Source organism: Mustela nivalis, assembly GCF_964662115.1.
Source record: "Mustela nivalis genome assembly, chromosome: 7".
Lineage (NCBI taxonomy): Eukaryota > Metazoa > Chordata > Mammalia > Carnivora > Mustelidae > Mustela > Mustela nivalis.
In genome coordinates, this window is record NC_139026.1 from 119,555,826 (window position 1) to 119,570,728 (window position 14,903).

Below are 14,903 nucleotides of genomic sequence, written 5' to 3' on the forward strand. Positions count from 1 at the left end.
CCACATGAAAAACCTTTAATGCCTCTGACTTCTGGATTCTGTGCTGCCAAACTGCAAACGCTGCGATCTGTGATGACTTTGGCCAACGACACTGTGGCCCTGGGGCTGACACACAGCAGGCCCCGTAGGCAGCTTAATGAGTGTTTATGCTGCTTTGGAGCAGCCTGATCATGGAACGGCCGGCTCCTGGATCCCCAGGGCCTCCGTCATCTTTGACTGTGTACAGCTGGTGAAGCAATCTGCCCTGGTAGCCCCTGCGCAGGACAGCTCCGCATGGCCCCACTACATGGACTCAGTGCCTCCAGAGTTCCATTTCGTCCCCTTGAAGGGGTGTGGCACTTTTTCCGAGTCTCCCCGCGGGATTTCCGGGTCAGTGAACAACGGACTGACCTCGTCTGGCAGCAGCTCCCAGCAGGCCAGTGGGCCAAGAAAGGGTGCGGACAATGCCCACCGCCCCTCTTTCCCTGGGCCCATTCCTGCCATCCTACTGTTGGGTCCGTTTCCCCTATGCCTTTCACTTGTTTTCTCCCGAGCGTTTCCTCTCAACGTTTCCCATTTCAGGTTTACAAAGTGCTTACGCCCACTTGGCGGGCAGCAACCTTGCCAGCCCGAGTCCCTAATCCAATCCCTCCGCCGCGCCCTCTGCCTCCCCTCCTCCCGCATCCACCCCCGCCGATTCACCCGGCGCCCGCCCGGGTCGTCACGTGAGCCTCGCCCCGCCCCGCCCCCTACCGTCACGTGACCCCCGCCCCGCCCCGCCCCCGCGCCGGCGCGCTCCGACGTGCCCTGGAACTTACCCTCCCTCGGAGACCAGCCTGCGGGGACGGGCTGGCCGCAGCCGCCGCGGTGTGAGCGACCTTCGGGCTCGCCGCGGCGTCCCGCAGACCCCGTGCTAATACAAGAGGGAGCTGCCTCCTGCGAGGCCGCCGTGCTCTCGGTAAGGTGGCGGGACGCGGGTCCCCGTGGACAGAGGGCAGGTTGGTGAGGTGCTGCACAAAGGCGTCCGCGGTCGGGGCTGTGCCCGCCGAGGGCGGCGGAGTTAGGGGGAGGTGTGTGCGGGAGGCGCGTCGCCGCCGAGGTGCGCGCGAGGTGCGGCCGGGAGCGTCTCTGGAGGGGTGGGGCGCAGGGCGCAGGGTGGGCGCGGGGGGAAGGGGAGCCGTTGCCAGCGCATTGACTGACGTGGGCGAGAGGGTTTAAATGGCTCGAAGTTGTGGCTCCTCTACCCCCCGGGTTTCCTGACTTCCTGTGTGAGGGCAGCGCCCGCCCGCCCCGCCCCTAGGAAGGAGTGTGTGTGTGTGTGTGTGTGTGTGTGTGTGTGTGTGTAAAAGGCAGGCTGGTGCCGCCCTCTTTCCTCGCCTTCTGCAGCTGCGTGTGCCCGCTCTCAAACTGCTGTTGGGTGTGTAAGCCTCCGCCCCCCCGGGGAGCCTACCTGAGGCCTCCCCTCGAGGACTGCTGACCTTAAACGGGTACTTTTGTCTCTGCAGTCTTTAGAAGTGCCCTGCCCCATTGAATGGACACTTGCTACTCTGGCTCTTCTGGGAGCAATCTCCTCAAAGTCCTTGAATTAAAAAACAAAACAAAACAAAAAAAACTCTTTACAAGCGTGGTGCCCTCCTCCCATTTCAGCGTAGTTGATTGTCTTCCAAGAATGGCTGTCCTTTACGTGTTGTGTCTTTAGTTACTGCAGACCCTCTGAGAAGAAATGTCTGCAGGGTCATCATTACGGAAAAATGCAGGGCCTTCAGTTTCAGAGGCTTGTGATGTTTTCCTTCTGACTGCAGCAGCAGTTTTCAATGCATTTGCAAAGGTTAAAGCAAAATGTTTAGAGCATACCTTTAGGAAAGTTCGGATGTCATTCCAAGTGAAGTGTTTATGATGGGTAAAGTCAGCTAACACTGGAATTGCTTTATGGTTAGTTATGACACACGAGAGCAGCTTTTATCGAATATTTATGCACATATTCCAAAAGGGAAGGAAATGTGGAGGAAAGCTCGGCTTCTGGTTGAGATTCTGCCACACTTCCGAAGCTGAGACCCGGAAGACTCAGTGTTAGTGAAAGGTTGTTAAAAAGTATCTAGCCCCTAGTCACGCCTGTTTCATCCGAAAACTGGGGGAAACAGTGGCCTAGAGCGGTTATTTGCCCATATCCAATGTTCCTTACCTGATCTATAGGAAGGTGTGTTACAGAATGGGTCATCTTTCTGTACCTTTTCTTGTCTGAGTAGACATTCGGCTGCTGGTGCTAGTAGTTTTCTCTTTTGCTCTGTTTTGAAATGCCTTGGAAACGTTTCAGAATAGGGATTGGGAGCCCAGCAGAGTGCCTAAAAGCAGGATCTGAAGAGTTAACCTTGAGCCATGCACCCTGAAGAACCAGACAACCTGGATGCATATGTGTGACCCGTGGTTGCATGTAGCTTTCTGTTTTGGAGGTATTTGTTCTTGGGGAAAAACAATTAAGTGTAATGAAACAGATTGTGTGTGTGTATGTGTATGCCTGTATCTGTTGATGGGTTTCTGTTCATGCTTTATCAGCCATAAAAGTTGGAAAAGGTCGATAACTCATTGATTCTTAATGTGCCATTGGTAAAGATTTGTTATCCGTATATAGTCAATATGTAACTTTTGGTGTTTATTTATTTTTTACTTACTATATCAGTTGTGAGGCACAAGTGAAAATATGTAGTATAAATGCTGTAGAAGAACAGCTTATTGTTTGTAGTTAATCATTTGGTTTTCATTTCATTTAGAAAGTTTTTGTTTGGTGCTTTTTAAAAATAGGTGGGTAGACCGTGGGCTTTACAAATTTATGTACTTGAAGTTGTGCAGTTGACATTCCTGAGAATAATAGGGTAATAAAAATTCGAAGTTGACTGAAATAAAACTGAATACAGTGATGTGTAAAATCCTTATGTGGCACTACCAGTATTTTGCTTACTTGAGAAAATTGGTACTAAGAAAAGGTAACTTAAGGTGAATCTGCCCAAAATGGACATTCCAGTTTTCTAGTAGTGGGAGAGAAAAGTGAAATTAAACTTTTATTTTCTTGTATTTACATTTTTAGTTTTAATTGCAAATATGCACTGTTTTGTGGAATGAGTCAGACATGAAAAAGTATGATATGATGGTATCACCTATCATCATCAAATCATGCTTTTCATATCATCCTCTTTTGAGGAACCCATTGGGTCACTATCTTTGTGGTTTTTCTTTTCTTCAATTGTTAACTGGTCTAATTATGCCACATCCTTAGTTGTTGATGGCTTTGCTGTGATTCAGCCATTTCCCTGCTACTTTTATTGACTTAACAAATATCATGCAGTTTCAGTTTGCAGTTGATTAGCTTTTTATTTGAACCAGACTGCCAAATACTGACGTGTCTAAGTATCCCTCCCCTGTTGATAATTAGTGCTTCTCAAACTTTAATGTGCATGGGAATCACCTGAACTTCTAACAAGTCCCCAGGTGATACCCTTGGTGCTCTACTGCCCAGACCACAAACTACGCTGCAGTCCGATAGAAATATAACGCCAGTCACCTGTGTAACCTTATTTTATTTTTATTTTTATTTAAGTAATCTCTACACCCAGCATGGGTTTTGAACTCAAGCCAGAGATAAAGAATTGCGTGTTCCTCCAACTGAGCCAGCCAAGTGCCCCTCACTTGGGTAATTTTCAAGCTTTTTAGTACTCCCATGGTAAAAAGTAAAAATAGAGGGAAAAATCCCAAGTGAAATAAGTTTTTTTTTTTATCATCTCATCATGTAATCAACATGATTCTTTTATTCAGACTAAGTCTTTAAATCCTTGGTGTATTTTACATATACGGGGCTTTTCTTTTCTTTTTTTAAGATTTTATTTATTTATTTGACAGAGATCACAAGTAGGCAGAGAGGCAGGCAGAGAGAGAAAGCAGGAAGCAGGCTCCCCGCCAAGCAGAGAGCCCCATGTGGGGCTCGATCCCAGGACCCCGGGATCATGACCCGAGCCGAAGGCAGAGGCTTTAACCCACTGAGCCACCCAGGCGCCCCTATACAGGGCTTTTCAATTTAGATTAGACACACTTAATGTGCTCAGTAGCCACATTTGGCTAGTGGCTGCTGTATTGAGCATCACTTCTGGAGTCTAGAATCTAGACCAGAGCTATTCTCCATGTATTTTTAGATTGGCCACATCAGCAACCTTTGGGAACTTGTTAGAAATGCAAATTTTTGGGCCCCACCTAATAGTGCTCTCATTAGGAATGTCTGGGTTTCAGTAACTTGTGTTTTAAAAACTGCAGATGACTACAAAATGTGTATGTGCTATTCTGGATGGGATCCTAGAATAGAAGAAGTCTATTAGGGGATAACTAAGGAAGACTGAATAGAGCATGGATGTTACTGAAAATGATATATTCATATATACCCCTGGATATGATAAATGTACCATACTAACATAAGATGTTAATGGTAGGAGAAACTGTGTATAGGATATATGGGAACTCTCTGTACTATTTTTGCATAATTCTTTAAGTCTAGTACTAATCTAAAAAAGGTTTTTGTTTTGTTTTTTTAAAGAAAAGCTCTCCAGGTGATTCTGCTCACTAGGAAGTTTCAGAAGCCCTGATCTAGATCACTGATATTACCTACACTATTGTACTTGGATGGGTAGGATGGCTGCTAAGTTAAGGTTTGGTAGCATAGAAATAATAGTATTTTGTAAGAAGATCTAAAATCTGTAAAGCATTATACCAGGTGCTTTACACATATTTACTCATTTGATTCTCTCAATATGTGGTATCTGCTGTTAATAAGCTCCGTTTCACAAATGGAAGGAAACAAGACTCCGAGAGGTTTAGTAACTTGTCTTAGATCACATAGCTAGGAAGAGGCAGAGGCATGTGCATTTGAGGAGGGATTATTTTTTTAAGTCATTAGTTAATTTGTCACAATTTTTCTACTCACAACTTTTTTTTTTTTAAAGATTTATTTATTTTAGAGGGAGCAAGAATGAGCACGCATGCAGTGGGGAGGGGCAGAGGGAGAGAGTCTGAAGCAGACTCTGCACTGAGTGTGAAGCCCATCACCGGGCTCGATCTCACAACCCTGAACTCATGACTCCAGCTGAAACCAAGAGTTGGATGCTAAATGACTTTGCCATCCCAGGTGCCCCTGAAACTTACCCTTTTTTGAGTTAAGCAGTGATTAGTGTGGATATTATGTTTACAGAATACTTTTTCTCTTTTCCATTTTCACAAGAATCTTTGGAGATTTATATTGTTTGTTTTACAGGTGAGTTAAGGGGCTCAGCATCTGAGCGCCAAGAAACGGCAAATCCTAGATTTAAATTTCAGGTCCCTAACCCTGAGTAATGTAATTTAGATTACATTTTGCAGTTCGAGTGGTATCTTTAAAATACCAATATTTGGCTGCATATTACTGATTTGTTAAAAAAATCAGTTTTATTGAGTTATAATATGTGTATACTAACATAGAGTAATACTCAGTAATAGAAAGGAGTGAACTACAGCTACATACAGCAACATGGATGACTCTCAAAAGTGTTCTAAGTGAAACAAGCCAGATGTAGAAGGCTCTCTCTCTCTCTTTTTAAAAGATTTTATTTATTTATTTGACAGTACACAAGCAGGGGGAATAGGAGAGGGAGAGGCAGGCTCCCTGCTGAGCAGGGAGCCCAATATGAGACTCGATCCCAGGACACCGGGATCATGACCTGAGCCGAAGGCAGACACTCAACCAACTGAGCCACCCAGGCACCCATCAGCATTCTCTATTCCTTATGCTTTGCTCACCACAAGTGTAGCTACCATCTGTCACCATACACACTATTGTGATATCATTGATTATATTCCTTATACTGTGCCTTTTATTCCCATGATCTTTTCATTCCATAACTGGAAGCTTGTATCTCCCAGTCCCCTTAACCTTACATTTTGCCCATCCCCCTCCAACCCTTTCCCAGGATCTCTTTTGGTTTGTATTCTTTCGTGTTTTACAGATGGATGTACGATTAGCTTAGGCATTCATTAGCTGATAAGCCTTTGAGTTGATTCCAGTTTCTAGCACTTATGAATAAAGCTGTTGTGAATGTTCATATAAGGCCTTTGCGTGGACTTATTTTTTCATTTTTCTTGGGTAAATACTTAGAGGTATTGAAAAGCAATGGCTAGATCGTAAGGTAAATGCATGCTTAATAACTTTATAAGAAACTGCCAAAATGTTTTCCAAAGTGGCTTTAACATTCTGCATTCCCACAAGCAGTGAACGAGAATTCCAGTTGCTGGCATCCTTACCACATGAAATAGCCTTTATATGTATTTAAAGCCATTCTAGTGTGTGTGTGTGGGAGTGATAGGTGGTACTTTGAATTTATATCATTAGGGTTTTTTATTTTTTTATTTTTATTTTTTTAAAGATTTTATTTATTTATTTGACAGAGATCACAAGTAGGCAGAGAGGCAGGCAGAGAGAGAGAGGAGGAAGCAGGCTCCCTGCAGAGCAGAGAGCCCGATGTGGGGCTTGATCCCAGGACCCTGGGATCATGACCTGAGGTGAAGGCAGAGGCTTTAACCCACTGAGCCACCCAGGTGCCCCTCATTAGGGTTTTTTAAAAACAGTTTTATTGAGGTATAATTGCTGTGTAATAAGCTGCATATATTTTAAATGTGTAATTTGAACATATCTAACTCCCACCTTGCCCTCCAAATTTCCTTGAGCTTAAGGTTAATTCATCAACTTGTTTTCTGGTCAATATTGATTTGCTTTCCAGCACTATAGATTTGTTTGCATTTTGTAGAATTGTGTGTAGATGGAACCATATAGTATGCGCTTTCTTGTCTGGATTTTTTTTTTTTTTTAATTTTCCTACTCAGGAAAATTATTGTGAGATTTTTCCAGTTTGTTGTGTGTATTAATAGTTAATTCCTTTTTGTTGCTGAGTGATATCTCATTGTGTGGATATACCACAATTAGTTTATCCATTCACCTCTTGATGGTCATTTGGATTGTTTCCAATTTGGGGTTATTAGAAATAAAGCTGGTGTGAACATTCACCTACATGTCTTTGCGTGGATACATGCTTTTGTTTCTCTTGGATAAATACCTAGGGGTAGATTTCCTGGGTCCTATAGTAGATATATATTTAAAATTTTAAGAACCTGCCAAACTTTTTCCAAAGTGGTTTTACCATTTTTATAAAATGTCCACTAGCAGTGTTTGAGAGTTTTGATTGCTCCACATTCTAGAAAACACTGGTGTATTGTCAGTCTTAAATATTAGTTCTTCTAGTGGATATGTAGTGTTATTTCTTTGTGACTTCAGTTTGCATTTCTCTAATAACTAAAGATATTGGGCATCTTCTAATGGTCTTACCATCTGTAGATCTTTGGATAAGTGTTTATATCTTTTGCCCATTTTTTATTGAGTTGTGTTATTGACTTGTACAGTTCTCTGTATATTTAAATGAGTCCTTTGTTGAAGATAAGTTTGTGTCTATATTTATGAGGGAAGTCGGTTTTTAGTTTTTCTTATAATGTCTTTGTCTGCTTTTAGTATGAGGATAATGGTGACCAGATAGAATGAATTGGGATGTTTTTCTTCTGTTTCAATTTTCTTCAAAAGCTTTGTGTAACAGGCATTATCTTCCTTATATTTTTGGTAAAACTCTCTAGGGAAGCCGTCTGGGTCAGGGCTTTGTAGGAAAATTATTTGTTTATTATTTAATTTTAAAGATTTTGTTTATTAGAGAACATGAGAGTGCATGCTTAAGAGCACACAGCAGGGGGAGCAGCAGAGGGAGAAGGAGCAGGGAGCTTGACTTCAAGTCGGGCTTGATCCCAGGACTTAGGGACCATGATCTGAGCTGAAGGCTGACGCCTAACCAGGTGACCCACCCAGGTGCCCTGTGGGAAGATCTTAAAGATTTTTAAAGACAGATCAATTTTTTTATTAGATACATGGCTACTTAGGTTATCAGTTTCTTCTGAAGTTCTGGTAATTTGTCCTTCAGGAAATTTGTCTGGTCATCTAAGTTGTTAGATTTACTGGCTTAAAGTTGTTCATAATATTCTCTTATCTTCCTTTTGATGTCTTTACATCTATAGTTCTATCCCCTGTCTCATTCCTGATATTGGTAATTTGTGTTTTTTTCCCTTCTATTCTGGATCAGTTTGACTAGAGGGTTATCAGTATTATTGATCTTTAAGAACCAGCTTCTGATTTCATCTAACATTTTTCTCTCTCTTTTTTTTATTGATTTCTTCTATGCTCTTTTCATGTCTTTTCTTCTGCTTATTTGGGGTTTAATTTGCTCCTCATCTAGTTTCCTAGAGTGGAAGTGTACATCAATGATTTGAGACCTTTCTTCTTTTCTAATATGGGTATTTAGTGCTATGAATTTTCTCTGAGCACTACTTTAGCTGCATCCCGTAAGTTTTGAGATGTCATGTTTTCATGTACATTTCAGTTCAGATTTCCTGTTTGATTTCTTCTTTTCCTTATGAGATAATTAGAAGTATGTTGTTTAGATTCCAACAAATTTGTGGGTTTTAAGCTATGTTTTGTTAATTTATAACTTAATTCACTTGTTAGAGAATATACCTTGGTATGTTTTCAGTCCTTTTAAATTTATTGAGATTTGTCTCATGGCCCAGAATACAGTCTGCAGAAAATGTATGTTTGTAGGAGACTACTGAACTGGCTGTCCCGTTTGTAGCACTTCCATTAGCTCTGTATGAGTGTTCCAGTTGTTGGTATCAGCACTTTGTATTGTCTTGTTTTGTAAAAATAACTGTATTGTGGTAGGTATGTGATATCTTGTTTGGATTTAACTTGCATTATTGGATTTTCAGTGTTTTGTAAAAGAACTTAAATTTTAGTACAAATTAAGAATCATGGTGTGTTTTCTTTCCCAGGAGAGGACAGAAAGCTCTGAGGCATTGATAGTAGTAGTAGGTCATCATTTGTGTGCTACATAAGTGCTACTTTTCGGTTTTCTAAAAGTTTGAATGTTTGCGTTTTAAAATTTACTTTGAAAGAGGATCTGTAAAACCTATGTGAGGATTTATTGACTTTTGTGGTTTTTGGGTAGACGGATATAAGGTGATTTGTAGTCTGTAGTGACTATTTTGGTAATACATAGACAATAGTATTGTATATATATACCACATTTTGATTAGGCATTTATCTATGGGCGTTTGGTTTGCTTCCATCTTTTGGCTGTGGTGATTAGTGCTGCTATTAACATGGACGTACGTATATCTTTTCAAGTCCCTGCTTTCTCTTCTTTCAGATGTGTACCCAAAGTGGAATTGCTGGGTGTTTTGAAAAACCACTGTACTGTTTACCTCTGTGACTGTACCATTTTACATTCCTACCAGAATGCACAAGAATGGCAATTTCTGGGGCACCTGGGTGGCTCAGTCAGTTAAGCGTCTGCCTTCAGCTCGGTCATGATCCCGGGGTCCTGGGATTGAGCCCGCATTGGACTCCTTGCTCACCAGGGAGTCTGCTTCTCCCTCTCCTGTGCTCTCGCTTGCGCGCTCTCTCTCTTTCTCTAATAAATAAAATAATTTTTTTTTTAAAGGGCAGTTTCTCCACATCCTCATCAACACTTATTTTGGGTGTTTTTTGTTTTTGTTTTTTTTTAAGATTTTATTTATTTATTTGACAGATAAAAATCACAAGTAGGCAGAGAGGCAGGCAGAGGGAGAGGAAGGGAAGCAGGTCCCTGCTGAGCAGGGAGCCCAACTCAACTCAGGTCTCGATCCCAGGACCCCGGGATCATGACCTGAGCTGAAGGCAGAGGCTTTAATCCACTGAGCCACCCAGGTGCCCCTTGGTTGTTTTTTGTTTTGTTTGTTCTTTACAATAGCCATTCCGATTGGTATGAAGTGGTGTCATTGAAGTTTTGATTTGCATTTCCCTAATGATAGTGACATTGACCATCTTTCCTTGTGTTTATTGGCCACTTGTGTATCATCTTTGGAAAAATATCTATTCAAGTCCTTTGCCTATAGTGGCTCTTATCACATTGTTAATTTTGGAGTAGGTTGGCATCTTTTAAGCATTAAAAAGAATAGTTTTTTTTTCCTTTTTTTTAAATTTTAAGTTACTGATGTCTGACTAGAACTTTGCAGTGGCCAGATGTTAAATCACTACAATTGTATTTGCCTCTGTTTTGTAGATTATATCCTTTTTTAAAGTAAAGAATTTGGTAAACATTTGAAAGTAATTGAATGTGAATACTCATTTCAAAGATTTTCTTTAAGAGGGTAAATCTGAATGGTTTAAGAAAATGAACTTTTTTTTCTAGAGTAAGTTATTAGAGGGCTAGAAATCCTATTAAGCTTTATAAAGACCAAGGTTATGATTTTCTGATTAATGTATGACAACTTGTGTAATGGTATGGTCTGAGATCATGAGTGTGGGTGCTTCCCCAAAGGAAAATCAAGGTGTTCTTATTAAAAAGGGGGGCAGGTGAGATGCCACAGAGGCAAGATCAAATTTATGTGAACTGTAAAAAAAGTTAATTTCTTTATTTTGCTTTGTGGGTTTTTTTTTCCCCCTAAAGATTTTATTTATTTGGTAGGGAAAGAGAGAGCACAATCAGGGGGAGCAGCAGGCAGAGAGAGAATCAGGGTCCCCCTGAGCAGAGAGCCCCACATGGGGCTTGATCCCAGTCATGATCTGAGCTGAACGCAGATGCTTAACTGACTGAGCCACGCATTTGCCCCTCTTTGTTTGTTTATTTTCGATTAAAAATGATTATTTTTCAAAGTACTTAATAAGAAATTTAAAAAATGGAACTCAGGTGTTGAGGGTATAGAAGAATCCATTGGTTGGACTGCATTTAGAAGAGAGTAAAAAAAAAAAAAACTGAAAAATATGGAAGCAGAATTGAGCATCAAAGAAGGGTGGTTTTAAAGGTTAGCATGGAGCCATTATCAATATAGGTGCTTATGAAGTAGGAGAATCTGAAGGGAGAGGAAGTTAACTTACTGGCTCAAGAAAACCTTTTTGTTCCTTAGACTTTTTACTAGTTCTGTTTGTTTATTTTTACCTTATAGGCAATCTTCCGGTATCCTGCACCACCACATTAAAACTCTTAGTGTGGGGCGCCTGAGTGGCTTAGTGGGTTAAGCCGCTGCCTTCGGCTCAGGTCATGATCTCAGAGTCCTGGGATCGAGTCCCACATCGGACTCTCTGCTCAGCGGAGAGCCTGCTTCCCTCTCTCTCTCTCTGCCTGCCTCTCCATCTACTTGTGATTTCTCTCTGTCAAATAAATAAATAAAATCTTTAAAAAAAAAAAAACTCTTAGTGTGTGCAGATGGATCTGAAGGGAATAAATTCTAGTTTAATCTTTAGTCCTTTTTGGTCTGAAAGGCTTGATCAGGGTACAATATTCAGTACTGTGTGTGTGAAATTTTTGATACAGTAGTCTCCTAACTTTCTGCTGTCATATATCAGCTAGATCAGTATTTACTCTCCACATAGAGATTATTTTAGAATGATTTTGAAAATATAACAACCATTGATAATAGAGAACACTACCTGTTAAATAATTGTAATTCATGTTTTGATGATAAAGTACCTAAAGAAGCATGAGTTTATTTAAATTATTCAAACATATGTCGGCATAATATAAGGTATTTTAATATGAATATAAAATATGCATGGTATCACTTTTAATTTGGATTTAAATCGAGTCCTTAAAATCCAGAGGGGAAGGGTCAGTGTGACACTTAAGATGCTCTGGGCTCATCTTGTGTATTTTCTGCCACAGTACTTGGATCGGCCATTTCTCCAAGAGCCTTGGTTCCTTGGGGAATGATATTAGAAACTGTATCTGGGTGCTGGGTATACTTATTGCTGCTAGGCTGTCATTTTTGCTGACAGAAAGGAAATATGCATATGTATACTAAGCAATATATAGAGATATATCATAATATTCCTGTTTTTTTTGTTGTTGTTTATTGTGTTCAGTTATACATCATCAGTTTTTGATGTAGTGTTCAGTGATTCATTAGTTATTTATAACACCCGGTGCTCATCACAACACATGACCTCCTTAATACTCACCATCCTGTTACCCCTTCCCCCCAACCCATTTGTAATATTTCTTTTTGAAATCACCTTTATGTAACTTTATCTGTAGTAAGCTAAAAATGAGTTTATATTGATGTCTCCAAATCTAATCCATGGATCATTCTAAACTTTTCTGCAGGATTATAAATTCCCACTCAGTCATCGAGAAACCTGGCTCCCATCATCTGAATTCCATTTAATTAATTATTTGATTTTAGTGTACATATATGGCGGTATCAGAGTTTTTGACTTATACCCCCATGGGAAATGTTTTTATCAGCTTAGAATAGAGTACTTGTGTAGTTCTTTTGCCTATATTCTTATAGACTTCACTTATTTCCAAGATAATTCCAGCATCCTTCCCCAGAGGTTGTTCCATGTATTTGTCATATTGTTAAACTATATTGTCTCACCTGCTTTCTTGGGAAATCCTGTGATTCCCCCAACCTACTGAATGATTTTTTAAAATTTGCATACATGGACGTTCATGCTTTGTGTTATAAAGATTAATGGGTTTTCACAAGTGTACAGTGTTATATATCCACCATTACAGGATCATACAAGATAGTTTTATTGATCTAAAAAATCTCCTGTGCTTCACTTACAGAATGCTCCTTCCCACTCTCCCGTTCTGGCAATCACTCTTTCTATGGTTTTGACTTCCCCAGAATGTGATACACTTGAAGTCATTCAGTGTGTAGCATTTTCAGACTGGCCTTTTTCACTTTGCAAAATATATCTAAGATTAATTTGTATCTTTTCGTAGTTTGATACCTTATTTTTTATCACTGAATAATATTTCATTGTATGGATGTCTCACAGTTTATCTTTTCTCCTATTGAAGGACATCTTGGTTGCTTCCAGTTTTTGGCAGTCATAAATAAAACAACTGTAAACATCTGCATGCAGGGCCTTTTGTGAACATAAGTTTTCAACTTATTTGGGTAAATACTTTGGAGGGTGATCGCTAGATCAGATGGGAAGACCATGTTTAGCTTTGTAAGAAGTTGCTCAACTGTCTTCAAAGTGCCTGAACCATTTTGCATTCCTACGGGCTATGAATGGAAGTTCTGTTGTTCTACATCCTCACTTGCACTTGGTGTTGTCAGTTTTTTGGATTGTAGCCATTATAATAGGTGTGTGCTGTGTGTCTTGTTTTAATTTGTAATTCCCTAATGACATAATGTTGAACACTTTTTCATGTGCTTATTTGCCATCTATGTTTTATTTCATGGTATCTTTTCATATCCTTTTTCTATTCCATTCAGAACCTATTCCATATAAAATTCTTTTTGTTGACTTTTAAGAGTTCTTTGTTTACTTGGTATACAAATCCTTAGCCAGATAAGTGAAAGTATTTTCTCCTTGCGTGTGGTTGATGTTTTCATTCTCTTAGCAGTGTCTTCCACAAAGCAGTAGTTTTTAATTTTAATAAAGTTCTAATTTTTTTAAAAGGATTTTTTATTTATTCATTTGAGACAGACAGAGAGAGAGAGAGCTTGAGCAGGGGTAGAGGGAGAAGCAGACTCCCTGCTGAGCCAGGAGCCTGATTCAGGACTCAGTCCCAGGACGCTGGGATCATGACCTGAGCTGAAGGCAGATGCTTAACCATTTGAGCCACCCAGGTGTTCCTATTTTTTTTTCCCCCCCAATGGATTGTGTATTTGGTGGTTTATCTTGAAACTCATTGTCAAACCCAAGGTCATATTTCTTCTCCTTTAAATAAGAATATTTTCTCCATTCTTGTAACAGCTCAAAAAAAGTCATCATGTCCACACTCATTTCTGACTAAGACTTAATGGCACAAATTGCCTTAAAATACCCCATGCAAATATCATTTTTAGTAGAATATGCTTGCTTCCCCAAATGCTTTTTTTGTTGTTTCCTCATTTTTGTTTTAGATTTAAATCTTGGTTTTGAATTTCCTTTACTAGTTTATGTTTGTGTTCTGTCCTGCTTTCTAGTTACCAATTATTTCCTGTATCCCTCTGGTGTCCCCATTTTTGCTATTTCCTTATGTCTAGAATAGTTGATAATATCAGTTACTGCATTTTTCTTCTGTTCTTTAGACCTAAATAAATGTCTTATATTCTGTACTCTTTTATTCTTAGAAAATAGGGATCATGCATTATGAAAAACAAAGTGCTCACTAGTGGCCTATGATTTCTTGTTGTACAAGTATAGGGTTTACAAAATTATTTACTATAATTTCTTATTCTGAAGTTTAATACTGAAATTGTCCTTAACTATTTGTTGTGCTCATTAAGTTTAATTGATTTCTTTAGTAGAGGCCTGTTTAGGGATTCTTCATTTTATTTATTTTTATTTTTTATTTTTTAGATTTTATTTATTTATTTGACAGAGAGAAATTACAAGTACACTGAGAGGCAGGCAGAGAGAGAGAGAGAGAAGGAAGCAGGCTCCCTGTGAGCAGAGAGCCCGACGCGGGACTCGATCCCAGGACCCTGAGATCATGACCTGAGCCGAAGGCAGCGGCTTAACCCACTGAGCCACCCAGGCGCCCCGGGATTCTTCATTTTAAACAAGTGCTTTTTTTTTTTTTTTTTTTTTTTTAAGATTTCACTTTTTATTTATTTATTTGACAGACAGAGATCACAAGGTAGAGAGGCAGGCAGAGAGAGAGGGGGAAGCCGGCTCCCCACTGAGCATAGAGCCCGATGTGGGGCTCGATCCCAGGACCCTGGGATCATGACCTAAGCCGAAGGCAGAGGCTTTAACCCACTGAGTCACTCAGGTGCCCCTTAAACAAGTACTTTTAAATCTTCTTGGAGAACTTCACGTCAAGGATAATGGCTTAAAT

At 40.1% G+C, this 14,903-nt stretch overlaps 1 protein-coding gene across 6 annotated transcripts in view; it reads left to right on the plus strand.

Moving 5' to 3' along the window:
- Positions 1 to 730: 730 nt before the first annotated feature.
- ARHGAP12 (Rho GTPase activating protein 12) overlaps positions 731 to 14,903 on the plus strand; it is a 110,014-nt gene continuing 95,841 nt past the window's right edge. For 2 of the 6 annotated variants that reach the window (XM_082740786.1, XM_082740788.1), the window contains exon 1: positions 753 to 937. The gene's annotated coding sequence lies outside the window, so the exon portion shown is untranslated. Of the gene's footprint in view, positions 938 to 14,903 lie in introns of all 6 variants that reach the window. The other 4 variants (XM_082740789.1, XM_082740790.1, XM_082740787.1 and 1 more) reach the window with 3 other exon arrangements.